Source organism: Onychostoma macrolepis, chromosome 24 (genome assembly GCF_012432095.1).
Source record: "Onychostoma macrolepis isolate SWU-2019 chromosome 24, ASM1243209v1, whole genome shotgun sequence".
Lineage (NCBI taxonomy): Eukaryota > Metazoa > Chordata > Actinopteri > Cypriniformes > Cyprinidae > Onychostoma > Onychostoma macrolepis.
The window spans coordinates 21,727,674-21,746,463 of record NC_081178.1 but is presented as its reverse complement, the minus strand read 5'-3'; the positions used below and the strand labels follow the sequence as shown (position 1 = coordinate 21,746,463).

The following is an 18,790-nucleotide window of genomic DNA, read 5'->3' as shown; positions in this document are numbered from 1 at the left end:
TTCAAGCACTCTTGGCTTCTATGAAAAAGAATGAGGAGCAGCAGTTAGCAGAATCTAATACAGTTGATACTGGTAGGGAGAGAGATTTTGATGTGCTCTCTGTGTCAGCATCTGACTCATTTTTTGATGAACATCCTGCCAGGACAGAGACAGTTGTAAGTCCAGTATCAGTGTGTTCAGACAGTGCACTGAGTTCAGGTCATGATGGTGAACCACTATCAATAGCAAATTCTTTGCGTAGTAAATTAAAGGTGGCTTTAGCAAAACTCAACCTTGATGCTCCACCTATTGCAACTAGTCAGGCTCCTAACCTGTTTTGCCGCGCTTCTGGTCAGGCTAATGAGTTGGTTGTGCCACAATGTGGTGACTTCATTAAAGAATTATCATTTGGTTTCAAGAGCGCATTGACCATGCGGCCTGACAAGGTAACTCGTATGCTATCTAGTATGGCAGATGCAGGGTCAGTGGGCTTGGATTCAATGCCACCAGTAGAAACTGTAGTGGCGTCACTTGCTGTGCAGGCTGATGAGGCGCTGCGTTCTGAGCCGCGCTGTCCACAGCCAGAATATAAACGGACTGACACACTTGTGCGTAAAACATACAGTGCTGTGGCGAATGTTGGATGTATTTCAAATACACTGGCACAGTTGCTGTTGGCACTCAATGCTTCACTACCTTCATTGGACAATTCAGGATGTACTGAGATACTACAAGCTTCGATCCAAGCAGTTGGAGCAGCTGCGTCAGAATGTGGCAGATCTCTGGGTCTGCTGACACAGTTAAGGAAACAGGTATGGCTGGCCCAGACTCCGTTGCCGGAATCTGGTAAGAACATCTTGCGCCAACTTCCCCTAGTTCCGGGGCAGGTGTTTGGTTCACAGGCTCAAGAAGTATTAGACAGACGTCTCCTTGCATCTGAAATGCGTTCGAAGCATTTAAGGCAACAAACTACCTTCAGGCGGCCTGCACAGTATGTTCAGTATTCTCACAGAGGTCATTATCCTCATCAACAACGTGGTGCTGGCTTCGTGCAGAACAGAATGCAGGAGGTGTTGGCACCACCACGTCAGCCCAGAGCAGTCTCACGATATAATGTTTCGTCCAGACGCAATTTTGCATCCAGAGCACAGCCAACTACCAGCTCTGGGGCTTTTCAGCGGTGTACCTGAGGGTACACAGTCGGCGGTGGGCTGTTTCCTTCCTCAACACTTGGAGTGTTGGAAGGCAATAACAGCAGATACATGGCCATTAAACACACTATCAATGGGATACAAGTTGCAGTTTCACCGTCGACCACCTCCAAATACCGGGGTTCGCCCTACAATGATACGGAATCCAAAGCATCTGATCACATTGGCAGCAGAAATAGAGTCATTACTACAAAAACAGGCCATAGAAGTGATACATGGCCCAGACCAGTTAAACGGATTTTTCTCCAAGTACTTCCTGATTCCAAAAAAGGATGGGGGAATCAGACCTATTTTAGACTTAAGGGACCTCAATGTCTTTCTAAAGCGTCTACCTTTTCACATGCTACGAATAGCAGATGTTATACGTGCAGTGAACAGAAACGATTGGTTCGTTACGATAGACCTAAGGGATGCCTACTACCACATTCCAATTGCGGCACATCACAGGAGGTTCCTTCGTTTTCATGTCAATGGAGTGACAAACCAATTCAGAGTTCTTCCTTTCGGGTTAGCCCTGGCACCCAGAACTTTTACCAAATGTGTGCGAGTTGCACTAGAACCCTTACAGCGCCAAGGCATGCGTATTCTTCCTTACCTTGACGATTGGCTACTGTGCGGCCAGTCTCAACACCAAGTGCAAGAGCAGACAAGGTCATTGATACTGCACATAGAGGCACTAGGTCTGAAAATAAACTACAAGAAGAGCCGTCTAATTCCTACTCTGACAGTTCAGTTCATTGGCATGAGGCTCGACTCGTGCACCATGCAAGCCACTTTGACAGAAGCCAGATCTCAGGAAATTGCAAAGACAGTTGCAAAATTTCAAATAGGCAGGCGCCTACCATATGCAGACTTTCTCCATCTAGCTGGAATGTTGGTGGCAGCAACACCAGTGGTGCGGCTGGGAATGCTGCAACTCAGACCTTTTCAATGCTGGCTGAATTCGCAACGCCTATCAGCCATGACCCAAAAACATGTTTTGGTAACAGTGACTCTAGCATGTGTTCACGCTCTGAAACACTGGTCCGGCAAACCTCATCTGCTCAGGGGTGTTCCCTTGGGAGTCCTTCCTGTAAGGAGAGAAGTTGTAACAACCGATGCATCTCTACAAGGCTGGGGAGCTGTGTGGAGACACCAGAAAGTGAGGGGTATGTAGCACAGCTGGCTACAGCACATCAACATTCTCGAGATGAAGGCAGTATGGCTAGCGCTGCAACATTTTCAACATCAGTTAAAGGACAAACATGTTCTAATAAGGACAGACAATACCACTGTGGTGTTTTATATCAACCACCAAGGGGGGACAAGGTCTCGGAGCCTGTTAAAATTGGCACAAAGGCTTTGGAAATGGGGGGATGTCCATCTCCTCTCCCTGAGAGCCATGAATCTTCCTGGTCGTTACAATCAAATAGCAGATTCCCTATCTCGGGCCAATCCCACACCCTGGGACTGGCAGATTCACAAGGAAGTGATTCAGTCAATTTGGGTCACCTATGGCAGGGCAGAGGTGGACTTATTTGCGGACAGGCAGACAACTCACTGTCCGATGTGGTTTTCAGTCAAGGACGAGCCAGAGGCTCTGGGCCAGGATGCATTGGCACACAGCTGGCCAAAATTCCACTTGTATGCGTTTCCACCTCTACCATTACTATGGATGACGTTGCGATGGATCCAAGAGACTGTGCAACCCGTTCTGTTAGTAGCCCCATTCTGGCCGAACAGGCCATGGTTCCACCTGCTGCTGCTTCTACTGAGGGGCAAACCATGCCCCTTGCCAATAAGACCAGATTTGTTATCTCAGGCAAACGGGATGTGGTGGCATCAAAGGCCCCACACCCTGAAGTTATGGGTGTGGCCCCTAGGGGCAACCCAGTCATATTGGAATGCTCACAAGCAGTCGAGCACACACTACTGAATGCACGGGCACCTTCTACACATCGTGCGTATGCAGACAAATGGAGAGCTTTTTCTCAGTGGTGTGAAAAAAAGGAAATCGTCCCTCAGGATTGCACTTTAAGTAACCTCTTGGACTTTCTGCAGACCCTCTTGGAGAATGGTTTGTCTTGCTCCACAATTAAAGTGTATGTGGCAGCATTGTCTGCATACAAAGGACCGATGGAAGGTATGTCCTTGGGTAGGCATAATTTAATTAAAACCTTTCTTAAAGGTGTTAGTCGACTGTGACCCAGTCGCAAAGTAATGATTCCACAATGGGATCTGAATTTGGTTTTGAGCAGCCTCTCCTGCGCACCATTTGAGCCATTAACGAATGCAGCTATTAAGTGGCTTTCCCTCAAGTCAGCTTTTTTGTTGGCCATAGCTACGGCACGACGTATTAGTGAGTTGCATGCACTGTCAGTCAGCTCACAGTGTTTGCGATGGGGACCTGAGTGTAAACAGGTTACGCTGTGGCCAAACCCAGCATTCCTTCCAAAGGTATTGTCACCACAATACATGAACAAGCCAATAATTATATCTGCTTTTACAGACGACCCCAGATCAGTCCTGTGTCCAGTCAGGGCTCTTCAGCAGTATGTGGAAGTGACTGCAGCCTGGAGGGCCACTGATCAGTTGTTTGTGTGTTATGGTGATCACCGAAAGGGTACAGCTGTGTCTAAGGATAGACTATCTCACTGGGTGACAGAGGTAATTGGACATGCTTATTCTAATGCAGGTCATGAAGTTCCAGCCTCGGTGAGATGCCATTCGGTGCGTGCAGTTGCCACCTCCTGGGCAGCTCTACATGGTGTGCAGCTATCTGACATCTGTGATGCAGCAACATGGAAAACCCCATCTACTTTTGCCAGATTTTACAGACTTAATGTGGCTGCAATGCCTCCAGTGTGTTCTGTGATGCTTACAAAGGATTCTTAATTTGAATAAAGATAAATTCAGCATTGACAAAGCGTCTGTTGCATATATTACGCTGAGACATTGGGGTATAAATTGCAGACAATTGTTATTGTTGCCATGTTGTTGCCCTCGTGACTGCTTTGGTATGCGCCCTCCACTAGGCAATTTAGGATACCGCTCTGGCGGTCCGGAATGAAGGGAAGTAGAACGGGAGGTTACGTAGCTAACCGTGGTTCTACGACCAAGTGGAGGACCGCCAGACTTCTGGTCACTCGGGTAGACGAGAATGGCCAGAGAACGGGCATGACGTAATGACGTGCCTTTATAGGCTGTCCGCTTGAGCGTCATGGTCACGGGGGTGACGACTTTGATATTTACACTCGGCAAAGAGACGAGCACCAGAGAAAGACTCCACTAGGAAATTTAGGATACCGCTCTGGCGGTCCTCCACTTGGTCGTAGAACCACGGTTACCTACGTAACCGCCCGTTTTGGTTCTTGCTCAGTTGGGGACACTTAATTTCTAGCGATTATCGCCAATTTGATTGCACATATACTATTTAAACTAAACTGAGCTAGACAATGACAATTCAATAATGAAATGCCTTTAACTGAAAATTGAGTGTTTAATCTTATTATACATTACTGACACTCTATCCTCCAATTTGATACTGTTAAGTGCTTTGACACAATCTGTATTGTTAAAAGCGCTATATAAATAAAGGTGACTTGACTTAAATACATCCCACTTTCAAAACCTTTTAATTTATTTCTTTAAGCAGCAAATAAAATAGTGCTGACAAGCCAGGGAATATACATCACAATATATGGGGAGTTGTTGTTTTATACACACACAAAATAATGCAACAAGCTTGAAATATATAAATTTTTGAAGAAGAAAGAGTCCTGGTTTACATACAGTATCTCACAAAAGTGAGTACACCCCTCACATTTCAGCAACAATTTTAGTATATCTTCTCAAGGGACAATACTACGCAAATGAAACTTGGATATATTTTAGAGTAGTCAATGTGCTACAATGTGCAAGGTGTACTCACTTTTGTGAGATACTGTAACTTAATTCCCACCATATTTCTGGTATTATCTATCAAACTAATTTGATCGTTCACTTTTTAAAACCGTGCATGCAGCGAGTTAGCATTCGTTAGCCGGTAAGCTTGTCACTCGCGGTTCCAAGTTTCATTTCAATGGAATTGTCCCTTGAGAAGATATACTAAAATGTTGGCCGAAATGTGAGGGGTGTACTCACTTTTGTGAGATACTGTATATATACTAGGGATGTTCATATCGGTTATTTTTCCTAACCGAAAACCGACGCTCGTTAAACCGATTATTAACCGTTAACCGACAAGATTATTTTAAATTAGAACTGAATTAAATTAGAAAGAATAAGTGTCTGTGACCCGTTAAAAATACTAACATTTGTTTTCCGGGGATTAATTTTACATGCGCAAAAAGCAGCAAACAACAGAAGATGAGGATTCACGTGGTCATCATAGCTATCACATCACGCACCTGCAGCGCTTCTGCAGCGGAGAAAAACATAATAAAGCTAGGCGCTATATTATATATATATATATATATATATATATATTATAACGAATAAATAGGCCTATACAAGAAATATATTTTCAGTGAAATCATAATTTAAGAAAATGAACGAAAAACTGTGCAATAAGTAGCGTGAAAGGATGGTAAAAAGTGGCCTATTTTTTGGGGTTTATTTTACAAAAGCACAAAGATTTGTTTTTATTGTGAATGTACACAAATAAAAGCAAACCTTTTACAATTCCGATTACCTTCATGACTAAAAGGAGTAGTTGCTTCCACTGTTACAAGGGGGGGAAAAATCAAGTGATTGCTTCAGCGCCACATGCGCGCACACAATTAACCATTCTACCTTGACAATGCAGCCTGTGCATTATCATTATAAAAAACAATCAATCAAACATATGGGAAAAAAACACACTGCTCAGTTTAAATATGTAGTAAAATCTGTGCCGTTAAGCGTTATCACCATACCGCCGTGAAGTTATGCAAAACGTTTTGTTTTACGTGGATATTGGAACGTGAGTGAAGTGGGCCTATAGGCTACATAATGGTAAATAATATTTTGCCATTCAAATACATCACGAATACGGAAACATTTGATTTTGTATGAATGAGAGACCCAACATTGGTTTCAGTTTCGTTTAGCCTAAATTAATTCGTTTTGGTTTGTCGTTTATATAGCTAGGCCTATAGCTTCTTACATTTTTAATTCTTGTTTTAATTCTTTTCTAAATAGCCTACTGTTAATTGAAAGGATTTGTTGAGAAGTGAGGGGAACTAAAATAGCCTATGCGTTTACAGTGTTTATTATAATGTTTGTAATTTGCGTCGGCCTATTTCTGAATGAAATAATAAAATGCGACTTATAGGGGACTTATTTTTTTAATTTTATTTCTCTCTCTCTCTCTCTCTCTCTCTCTAAAAAAACATTTTTTTTATATATTTTTTATACGCGTAGCTTATTTTAACCATGCAGCAAACCTTTTAAAATATTTTGATAAATTACTGAAAAATAACTGATTGTATTAATCGGTCAAAATTCTTATCGGTCGGTTAACAGTTAAACGGTTAAAATGAACATCCCTAATATATACTGTAGCCCTGTAATCAGGTAACTTTTTCGCCTACGGTCTTGGGCCTACATTAGTTCTTTATTTGGAAAATCTAGTCTTTTTAACATTAATAATGAGTGAGTGAAATTACTGAAAATTAATAATACACAACCACTTGCAAACTAAGTTGTACACTCTGAAGTACTGCTGTATCTTTCACTCTTTCACTGTCAACAGCATACTAACATTTTTGTAAGTCCTTCAGGATTTAAAAAACAATAGAAATTGCAACTAGACCTGGAAGAGGCCCAGAAATGGAGAATATTGACTTACAGTGACAGGAAGTAGTGTACATCTGTGAATGAATCTTCCGCGTAGGGACACTGTGTAGGGACCATGTCAGTCAGAGCACAGTTCATTCATGGAGCTCTTTTCTAACGAGCTCATGATCTGAATCAGGTGTATTAAATAAGTGAGACATATACAACATGTGGGGGCAGGTCGCCAGGACTGGAATTGAGAACCACTGGTACAGGAGGAGTCCCAGTGCCGTTGAGATGTCCTCGCTCTCCTCTGTGATTAACTGTCCATCCAACGTGAGCACAATGTGGTCATACTGCACGATGACCCTCCCTACAGCGTTTAAGCTTCATCTTAGGTGTTGGGATGGACTGGTCTGAGAATGGCCCTGTGGGAGAGGGGGTAATAGTATTAACCATCTTCTCATATTTATTTGCAAGGTAAAACTTATGAGTTAAATTAATTTTTACTAATGTCATACAACTGCTCAAATACTTTTGGCCATGAACTGAAAATTATCAAAATTTTCTCTTCAATTTGATAGCACAGTTTGTGTAGACCGACAAACAAAAAACTAATGTTTGCATTGAAATCATCTGAATAACAAAATGTGCAATAAGTGTAGTGCTTTGATTAGATTGTGTTTCACACACTGTAGTCAACTGTTCATGGCTCACCTCAACTTCAAACAGCAACCCCGGGTCCTCCTTGAACAGAGCAGGCAAGAGCAGAATAGCTGCTTCCAACTGTAGGCCTTTAAACAAAATAACTTAATTAGTTAAACATAACATGTTGGATGCTTTTACCCTTTTTTTAACATCCATTACTGTGTGCAATACACATAAATGCAGGAAAGAAGACAGGTATGATCTCAGGCAGAGTGGTAGGGTGTCAGTCAGTGGTACAATGAAAATCTAAGCAGTAATGATTTAATTACCTTTTTTCAGTCTGCCATCTTCAGTCATAATCATGCATCTGAATTTCTCCTTCAGGGGACTCCGTGAAACTAGAAGGACTTGGGATGTCATTACAGAGAGCTGTGTGAGAATTTGTTGGCCCGCATCAACATCGGCGTGGTCTCACAGATCCGAAAGGAGCTTATGTTAAGAGGAAGGCAAAGGAGGAAAGACATGTATTAAAATATAGTTATAACTCCTACAATTAAATAAGGAGGAAATTAACACACTACTGTACTGAGCATTTTGGCCAATATGAAACACAAGAACTCAGAGACAGTCTCCTCTGTGCTATATTTGGACACAAAATTAGTTCGATAGCATTTTATCAGCACCATCCTTTCTTTGAGGAGCTCTACGTTTGGTCTAAGCTTCTCTGTTTCCTCCTTCATTACACGCAGATGTTCCCTGATGCTTTGTTAATTTTCTCCAGCATCAACCTATTGGGATAGTTAAATTGTTAGAAATGGGGGCTAATAAAATGTAAAAAAAAAAAAAAAAAAAAAAAAAGTCTTTAGAAAATCTTTAGTCGAGGACAGCCCTACTAGAAAGAGTCCAGACTTCTAATTATTATAAGGCAAATAACAAATATTAATGATCAAAAAGTTATGCATGACAATCAATAATCTTCAATATGGAAATGTTACGTGTCCTAAAAATGTTAACAAGAGCTCTTTTCATCCAACTTGACAATATACTGATGATTTTATACTCAAACATTTATTTTTGATTTTTCAGTTATTCCAGCATGAACCATCTGTAACAACCTTAAGCCCTAAACACACTGCATGATTTCGGCTGTCCCAGACAGAAATCGCCACGATTGTTTCACGATGCCAGCCGAAAATCGTGCGGTGTGTTTAGGGCTTTAGAGGAATAATTTACTCAAAAATGTCATTCCAAACCCATAAAACTCACTTTTGATGAACACAAAACACATTCTTAAAGCACCCACAAAAACTTGTTAAAATGTAAGTCATGTGTCATATCTTGTGAAGTGACAAAATCACTTAAAAAAAAAATTACTCACTCAATATATTAAGTTTGAGTATACTGAAAAGAGTTATTTCAAATGAATATTCGAAAATAGCACTCAAACCCAGTAAATCGACACATCAAAATAACTCAATGTACAAGCTTAATGATATGATATGATATTTGGTCACGAGACATGCAAGAACCAATGACTTATATTACCATTTTTAATTTGGGGAGTTTACAATGGTTTGATTTGTCAATATGATGTTATAAAAAGCATTGTAAATTAGGTATAACACTTACTTTCAGCGTTTTCCTGTAAAAAAAGCAACCTCCTCGTCAGCTCCGCACCGCGACCCGCACACACACACATAAATTTCGTTCTAAAACAATGCGATGTTATAAAATTAATACTGTGTGAATAACATTACATACACTTAATCTCTGTATTTTCCGTCCTCGTTTGCTCCGCATCGCGATTCGCGGGTCAAAGAAAATGGCGACTGTGAGAAAAGTTTCAGCCCGTTTAGGCGCGCAATGTCCCGGATGTAACACCTTCTTCTTGTTTGTTGGCTAATAAATCCTTAAGAGCATTATCGCCACCTTTTGTACTTGGAAGTCAAATTAAACTTACATATGTGATGGGTCTGAAATTTGAGGGAAAAAACAAACCCTTGTGGATAATTCAACACCAGAGCTTTTTACTTGCTTGATTTACCTTATGGTATGTGAAAATGAGTTACAGAGACATATTGTTTTGTGTGTGTTCATTAAATTGTTCATTAAATAAAAAAAGATTGTGTGTGTGTGTATTATAAATTATAATCTGATGTACAATTAGTAAATTAAGTTTAATTTACTGCAATTACAAAATATGGAGTATATTGAAGTGAGGTGTGGGCAAGTATGCCCTTACGAAAATTAACCATGGTTTCTGATACCATGGTTTTACTACAGTTATATTGTAGTAATACTATAGTAAAACTGTAATAAACTATGACTGTAGTACCCGTGGTTTTTTGGTGCATACCATGGTTTAAAAAAACCATGGTTCTGATACCATGGTTTTACTACAGTTATATTGTAGTAATACTATAGTAAAACTGTAGTAAACCATGACTGTAGTAACCATGGTTTTTTGGTTCAAGTACCACAAATTAACTATGGTTGTATTACCATAGTTTAACCATGGTTTTACTAAAGTACCTCAAATTACATTTAAGCCTAGTTATTCAACAAACATCTACAAAATAAAAACAGAATGACAAGTTACTATTCTATGATACAGGCTTTATTATAGCAGTTGCATCATCTGAAACAAAATATTGTTGTCACATGTCAAAATGACTCAGAACTATGAACTATAACTTTATTTAAAAAATAGCGATAAAGCACTGCAGTGGTAGAGATGGTTTTCTGCTAATTTAGAAAATAAAAATAGCAAATTGTTTCACTGTAATAATGCATTATCTCTATAGAAATTAATTACATGTTGTACAAATAAACATGACTTTGTGTTCACACATAACATTATACCGCCGACCTCTTTAACAATATCTTATGTAGGGCTGCATGCAACTAACAATTTTTTTGGATAACCAATTTATTTGTAGATTTTTTTAATTAATACTAGTAATTGGATGACAAATAAATAAATAAAATATATACAATTTTTTAATTAAAATAATTTTAATCCATTATTTTAAAGAATGTCATTTCACATCCTGCCTATGAAAACAAATATAAAGAATGTCTCTATGTAGGCTCTGCTGTTCATTATAAGCATTAAAGTGTTAAAATACAAACATTACATTCTAAACCTAAAAACAACAGATTGCTTGTTATTTTGAAACAGAATTTAAAACAATTTAAACAAAAAAACACAATGTTAACTTGTAAGAGGTACGAGGAACAAACACAATCATTCGTCTGAACAGAGCAATTATATTATATTATATTATATTAATGGACAATTCCAACAATAGTGCCTTTACTGTTACTGCTCTCATAAATATGATTACTTGTGTTAAATGTAGGGTTTTAAACTTACACTTAATTTCTAACAAAAAAATATTTGAGCAAAATGTGTATTTTAGTCAGAATTATGAGCGGTCTGTTTGTTTTGATGCACTATTCAAATTCGTTGATGATTATTTTAATTATCGATTAGTTGTTGCAGCCAGGCCTAGTTTTATACAACCTGTAAACACAAGCCCAACACAGGCAGATGTGTGCAGTCCATCGGGTGCATCAAGGTCAAATTAACAACCTTAATTACAATATCAGTGAAGGTAAAAAAGGTTCTTTCAGTGGAAAAGTTTTACACATACAACAAAATACATTCACAAGAAATGAGAAGTACTTTTAAGAATGTTTAAAATGATATCAACTCACATGAGAAGATTTCAGTCATTTCAAGCCTAAAGCAAGCTGATTTATTCTACATCGAGTCACCTCATGGGGGCCGACGAAGGCCAGATGAATCCTCCACACTTTTACTTGGTGAAGGAAATGCCCCTTTTTTCAAAAACTTTTCATGCTGCATACATGGCAGTATGAAGTCTATCATATAGTCCAGTAGATTACAGTCCACCTTTGGTTTGGTTGTCTTGATCTTCACCCCATATGGTCTCAGGACCTAAAAATGAGAAGAATATATACACAATATTAATAAACAACTTGCTGGAATACTCAGTTGTTATTGGTCAGTTGCACACTCACAGGGGTGTGGACTCGAGTCACATGACTCAAGACTTGACTCGGACTCGAGTCCCAAATTTGATGACTTGCGACTCGACTCGACATAATTAAAGAAGACTTGAGACTCGACTTAGACTTTGACAGCAATGACTCGAGACTTGACTTGGACTTGAGCCCTGTGACTCAGAAAGACTTGATCAGATCAGCGTCGTTATCACTCTAGACGGGTGCAGCGTGCTTGCGCTTGACTGGCAGTAAGCCAGAGACTGTGTTCAGGGAGCGCTTGATATACAGTATATACTAGTATAAATTAATGGAGTAATAGCATAACTTACAACAAAAGAACCGAGATACGAAAAAAAAAGTAGTCGCTATCTCCGCTCGTGAAAAGCGCTGCCCCGCCCGTTTGAGCGGCAGGCAGGAGAAAGGAGATCACTGGTGCTCACCTCATCATCACCGTGACCGCTGCTGTGAAATGCTAAACATATTCCTCACTTCTTTTGTTTGTCCGACGCCGAGGTGGACCATGAGTGACGGATCCGCATCCCGCCACGATCCCTCGCAGCTCTACCAACTCGATGTGCTTTAATTTTCATTTTTATTGGTAAACACCTCTCTGAGACCCTTTTTTTTTTTTTTTTTCCAGATCTCCACTGTTTTTGTTCAATCAGTTGCATATTTTAATGGCATGTGCATTTTATTTTTCATTTAAACCTCAGTTAAGTTTAAACATTTACATTTAGTCATTTTGCAGACGCTTTTATCCAAAGCGACTTACAATTTGGGGAACACATGAAGCGATTCATCTTGAAGAGGCAATCTGACAAAGGAAGTGCTTGTAACACTAAGTCTCAGGCATTGATTAAATAAGTACAAGCTAGCAAGGGAAGGAATAAGTAAGGAGAAAGTTTTTTTTTTTTTTTTTTATGTGTAGGTTGAAGTCAAGTAGTGTCGAAAGAGAGGAGTTTTCAGCTGTTGCTTGAAGATTGACAGGGATCCAGTACTCCGAATATGGGTGGGAAGATCATTCCACCAGCCAGGAATGGTGAACGAGAATGTTCTGGAGAGTGATTTTGAGCCTCTTTGTGATGGTACCACGAGGCGTCGCTCACTAGCAGATCTCAGACTTCTGGAGGGGATGTAGATTCTTAATAGTGAGTGCATGTAGGCGGGTGCTGAGCCTGTGGTTGTTCTATGAGCAAGCATCAGTGTCTTGAACTTGATGCGAGCTGCGATTGGTAGCCAATGCAATGAGATAAAGAGAGGTGTAACATGGGCTCTTTTGGGTTCCTTGAAGACCAGTCGTGCCACCGCATTCTGAATCATTTGTAGAGGTTTGACTGTGTTTGTTGGAAGTCCAGCCAGAAGAGCATTGCAGTAGTCCAGCCTAGAAATGACAAGGGCCTGGACAAGAAGTTGTGCAGCATGCTCCGTCAGAAAGGGCCTGATCTTTCTGATGTTGTGTAGTGCAAATCTGCAAGATCGAGCAGTCTTTGAAGGTCAGCTGGTCATCAAAGATTACACCAAGATTTCTGACCGAAGTTGATGGGGTAATTGTTGATGAACCTAACTGGATCGTGATGTCATGCTGTAGAGTTGGAGCGGCAGGAAAGACAAGAAGCTCAGTCTTTGCCAGGTTGAGCTGGAGGTGATGTTCTTTCATCCATGCCGAGATGTCTGCCAGGCAACCTGAGATCCTTGCAGCTACCGTTGGATCATCTGGTTGAAAAGAGAGATAGAGCTGTGTGTCATCAGCATAGCAGTGGTAGGAGAATCCATGTGCCTGTATGATGGGACCCAGTGATGTAGTGTATGCGGAGAAGAGGAGGGGTCCAAGAACCGATCCCTGAGGAACCCCAGTGACCAGTGTATGTGCTTTGGATACCTCCCCTCTCCAGGCCACCCTGAAAGACCTACCAGTGAGATAGGATTCAAACCAGCGAAGTGGAATTCCAGCGATGCCCAGTGATGAGAGAGTGGAGAGGAGTATCTGATGATTGACAGTGTCAAACGCGGCAGATAGATCCAGCAGAATGAGGACTGATGATTTGGAATGGGCTTTTGCACCGCAGGGCTTCAGTGACCGAGAGAAGTGCAGTCTCAGTTGAATGGCCACTCCTGAAACCTGACTGTTTAGCGTCCAGTTTGTTGTTCTGTGAAAGAAACAATGAGACCTGGTTGAAGACAACACGTTCAAGTGTTTTCGCTATGAATGGAAGGAGAGAGACAGGTCTATAGTTTTCTATAAGAGAAGTGTTCAATGTAGGTTTTTTGAGCAGTGGGGTTACCCGAGCCTGCTTGAACGTAGTGGGGAAGATGCCTGTGAGGAGGGATGTGTTGATGATGTGTGTGAGTGTCGGTAAGAGCGTGGGAGAGATTGCTTGCAGAAGGTGTGAGGGGATTGGGTCAAGAGGACATGTTGTAGGATGGTTGGAGAGGAGAAGTTTGGATACTTCAGCCTCCGTCCAGGGGACAGAAGGAGAAAATGGGAGGTTTAGCAGTGGATGTGGTTGGTTGGGGGTCCTGTGTGCGTGGAGGTGAGAACTGATCACTGATCGATCTAGTTTTGTCTGTAAAAAAAGTAGCAAAGTCATCAGCTGTAATAGAAGTGGTGGGAGGTGGTGGAGGGGGACAGAGGAGAGAATTAAATGTTCTGAAGAGATTACGCATGTCTGGAGCGCTGTTGATCTTGTTGTGGAAATGTGAGGATTTGGCAGTGTGGACATCAGCAGAAAAAGATGAGAGCAGAGACTGATACCTACTCAGGTCCGACGGGTTGTTTGATTTGTGCCATTTTCTCTGCCGCTCTGAGTTTAGTCCGATGTTCACGAAGAACATCAGATAACCAGGGGTTAGAAGGGGCAGCCCGTGCTGATCTAGAGGAGAGAGGACAAATGTCGTCTAGACAAGAAGTTAAGGTAGAGCATAAAGTTTCAGTAGCTGCGTTTACATCCAGAGATGAGAAATGAGTAGGTGAGGGAAGAGAGGAGGATACCACAGAGGAAAGATGGGAAGGAGAAAGGGAGCGCAGGTTTCGTCTAAAAGTAACCGGTAGGGGGGTTGGTGGCACACGGGTAGCAAAATGTAGTGTAAATGTAATGAAGAAATGGTCCGAGATATGTAGCGGTTGTACCAGAATGTTATCTGCAGTACAATTGCGTGTGTAAATTAAATCAAGTTGGTTGCCTGATTTGTGCGTGCTAGTAGTGGTAAGGCGATTGAGATCAAATGAAGCTAGGAGCGAGTGGAAGTCTGTAGCATAAGGCTTGTCTAGGTGAATGTTGAAATCACCAAAGACTAAGAGTGGAATGCCATCCTCCACAAAGAGGACAACAACCGTCCAGCTCCTCTAGGAAGGTGGCTAGAATTTGTCCAGGGGACGGTAGATTACCACAATCTGGAGTTTTATCGGAGCTGATACAGTAATGGCATGACATTCAAATGAGTTGTAATTGCAAAGGGTAGAGTGGGTTGAGTATTTCCAATTGTGTGAAACGAGCAGGCCAGTACCCCCACCCCGACCAACTTGACGCGAAGTATGAGAGAAAGAGAAATTAGTAGAGAGAGCAGCTGGGGTTGCTGAGTCTTCTGGACGAATCCAGGTCTCAGTCAAGCCCAAGATGCTGAGAGAGGATTTTAAAGAAAAGGCAGAAATGAAGTCAGCTTTGTTGACGGCTGACTGACAATTCCAGAGACCCACAGAGAAAGCCAGAGGTGTAGTGGAAGATGTAGAGATAGGGCGTAGGTTAGCAGTATTACGTTGCCGTCTGCGAGTGATGTTAGAGCGTGGCTGAGAGAGAACCGGAATGTTTTGGAGACACATGATAGAGGTAGAAGGAAAGAGGATAGGAGAGCAGAGTGAGGAAGGAAAAAAGATACTTAAGTGTGTAGCTCGGTTAAAGTCGCACAGGAAAAAGTCGCAGGTCTTCACACGAGGAGGCTGAACACGACGGCTGAACGCTTCCGCAGACGCTTCCGCGTCAGCGCACACACCTCAAACAAATACACAGTCTAGAGTGAAAAAAAAAAAGCTAATGACTAATCGCCTTCTCGTTATGGATTAACTTTAAAGTTAATCCATAATCAAGATTTAAATATTACTTAAATCCAGGATCAAAATGATGGGTTAGAATGTAAACCTGCTTATTTTTAAAGGTTTAAAGTTTGGTGCAAAATAATTATTAGATAAACCTTGATTTAAGCTAGGTTTAAAATTAATTATTGCAAAAAAATTAGCTATAATTTGAAGAAAAAAAATAAAGGAGCAATTGGCCTAATGATCATTTTAAAATATAATTTGAAGAAGTGTTCTTTCACAAAATGATTTGTGAATTGTAGTCTATATATAACTATAAAATATACTACATTTTTCTCCCCCTTCACCAGGCACTCATTTCACTTTTATTTCTTTCAGGATAATTAATTGAATTCACGTGTTGTAAATCAGTCTGTAGCCTATAGCACATGTAGCCCCTAAATTTAGCGATCAACTATGCATATTATATACTTAACATTTAACATACAACATTTTGTCTTTGTTACTCTTAGTTATAAAGAATGGTAGCACAGCATTTTTGAATGACTGTCTTCATGAGTTTGTCTGCATCCATATTGCAGGTTTCCTCTCACATAAAGTATGATAGCAGTTATTTCTTCTAGTTCTTTCAAAGCGGTTCTTTCTGAGTTTCTGCTCACATGTTTTTAAATCTGTTTCATTGAGGTTCCAAATAATGGCTCATTGGCTTAAATATAGCAAACACGTAGCATATATTCTTCTTATGCACACATGCAAAGTATTTCTAAAGAAAAGTATTTATTTTAATTTTAATTACTTTTGAAGTATTTCATGTAATTTCTATGAAATTATGTTGTCTTTGATATTCTGTTACTAATAAAATAGTTTATTTATTTATTTATTTTTCCACTGCTTGTGCTATTTTGGCACAATCCCTAAATTGAACTTGAGTAGTTTTACTAAGGGCATCCATCTCACATGAAATTAAACTATGTAAAAACATATTCTACCCGACTTCCTGATATAAATTACTATAAATTTGATATGGGAATTAATACTGAGACACTAATTTGGGCAAAGAGCACTAATGACTTGTTTAAGACTTGAAGTTAAATGTTGAGGACTTGCAACTCGACTTGGACTTGCCTATTTTGACTCGAGACTTGACTTGGGACTTGTCTGTCTTGACTCGGGACTTGACTCGAGACTTACTTGTGACTTGCAAAACAATGACTTGGTCCCACCTCTGCACACTCATCTACACTCTTAAAAAAAGGTGACAGAAAGAACCAAAAAGGGGGTTTCGCGGCAATGTCACAGAGGAACCTTTTTTGGCAGGTTAATGTCAGTACCTCATCATCCACTACTATGCCCTTTTTCATCCCATGGAAACTGCCACTGGTGGTTCAAAGAGTTCCTGCTTTCACAGTCCTTCTGATGAATGGTTGAGGCTGGGTACATAGGATCCTGTAAAAAAAACAAAAAAAACAACCTTTCTTAATTTTGCCAACCCTCAGACAACACATTACCAAGTTAAGTCTGTCATAACTTAAATATATTGGGTTTCTTCTGTGTGTATGTGTATATGTGTATATATATGTGCATGTGTGCGTATGTGTATGCATATATATAGTAGAAACTTAACTTCCTGTAAAGCTGCTTTGCAACGATTGTATCGTAAAAAGCGCTATACAAATAAACTTGATTGAATTGAATTGAATTAATTTTAATAGGTTTAGCACAGGTATAATGATGCAAAATGACAAACAACGATAATGGAAAGGTATTTTTAAGCTGAACAGCAGTCAGAATAGAAACAAAATCTAAACAAGTCAAAGTATTTTGGAAGTTCATGCATCCATCTATTTACTCTCCAAACCAAATCCTCTCTAGGGTCTCGGGGGCTGAAGCCTATCCCAGCATCTTGGACCACAAATCCATCCAATTAATGGTATTTAAGCAATATAGTAACAATTATACAGTAACTGTCAAGATTTTGGAAACATTACAGTGTTTTTGGGAAAAAAAAATATAAATTATATTGCAAAATATAATTACACATTAAAAAGAACTGTTGTCTATTTTAATATATTGTAAATTGTAATTTATTCCTGTGATCAAAGCTGAATTTTCAGCATCATTACTCCAGTCTTCAGGGTCACATGGTCCTTCAGAAATCATTTTAATATGCTGATTTGCTGCTCAAGAACATTTCTTATTATTAAAACAGTTGAAAACAGTTTTTGCTTCTTAACATTTTTGTGGAAACGGTGATACCTTTTTCAGGATTCTTTGATGAATAGAAAGTACAATTAACAACATTTATTAAATGTATTAAACAATTTAGTAAATAGAAATCTTTTCCAACATTATAAATGTCTTCACTGTTACTTCTGATAAATGTAATACACCCTTGATTAATAAAAGTATTAATTTCTTTATTTTCTTACCACAAATGTTTGAATGGTATTGTTTCCATAATAATGTTAGGCAGCAAAAACTGTTTTCAACAAAGGTAGTAATCAGAAATGTTTCTTGAGCAGCAAATCAGCATCTTGGAATGATTTCTGAAGGATCATGTGACACTGAAGACTGGAGTAATGATGCTGAAAATTCAGTTTTGATCACAGCAAAAAAAATTACATTTTAAAATATATTCACATAAAAATTGGTATTTTAAGTGAAAATATTTTACAATATTTCTGTTCTTACTGTATTTTTAATCAAATAAATACAGTAGTGGTGAGCAGAAGACTTAGTTAAAAAACACATTCAAAAAACATTTTTAAAAATCATTGAACAGTAAACTTTTGAACAGTAGTGTCCTGTATGTTTGAGGTTTTACTTACTAGTAACACGGTACATAGCGACTTAGAGATGTTGTCCGACAGGAGACTCTGCGCTCCTCTGCTGCACGGCCATCAGCATATAATCTAGAAACATAATATGCAATTTATCACAGAGCCAACGATATTTAGCTTTATTTAAAGGAAGCAAGCTAGAGCAGAAGTGAAACACAGAAAAGAAACGGTACATACACACACACATACACAAACAATTTCTTAAAATAAAATTATTAACATTCATGTATTTAGGTTTGTGTCACTACCTGTCAAAACCTTCCTTTAATGAACTGTAATATAACAGATGCATGGTGATATAAGAAAATATGTTG

The 18,790-nt window shown here is 39.6% G+C and overlaps 1 protein-coding gene and 1 long non-coding RNA gene across 2 annotated transcripts in view; one reads left to right on the top strand and one right to left on the bottom strand.

Annotated features, from left to right (window-relative positions):
• LOC131533082 (NXPE family member 3-like) overlaps nucleotides 1-18,790 on the top strand; it is a 55,521-nt gene that overhangs the window by 15,746 nt on the left and 20,985 nt on the right. The gene's annotated exons all lie outside the window — the stretch shown is intronic.
• On the bottom strand, nucleotides 6,906-9,561 carry LOC131533211 (uncharacterized). The gene is made up of 3 exons (XR_009269069.1): nucleotides 7,904-9,561; nucleotides 7,644-7,720; nucleotides 6,906-7,354 (listed from the first exon to the last, which is right to left on the bottom strand). It is a non-coding gene; the product is annotated as an uncharacterized LOC131533211 (long non-coding RNA).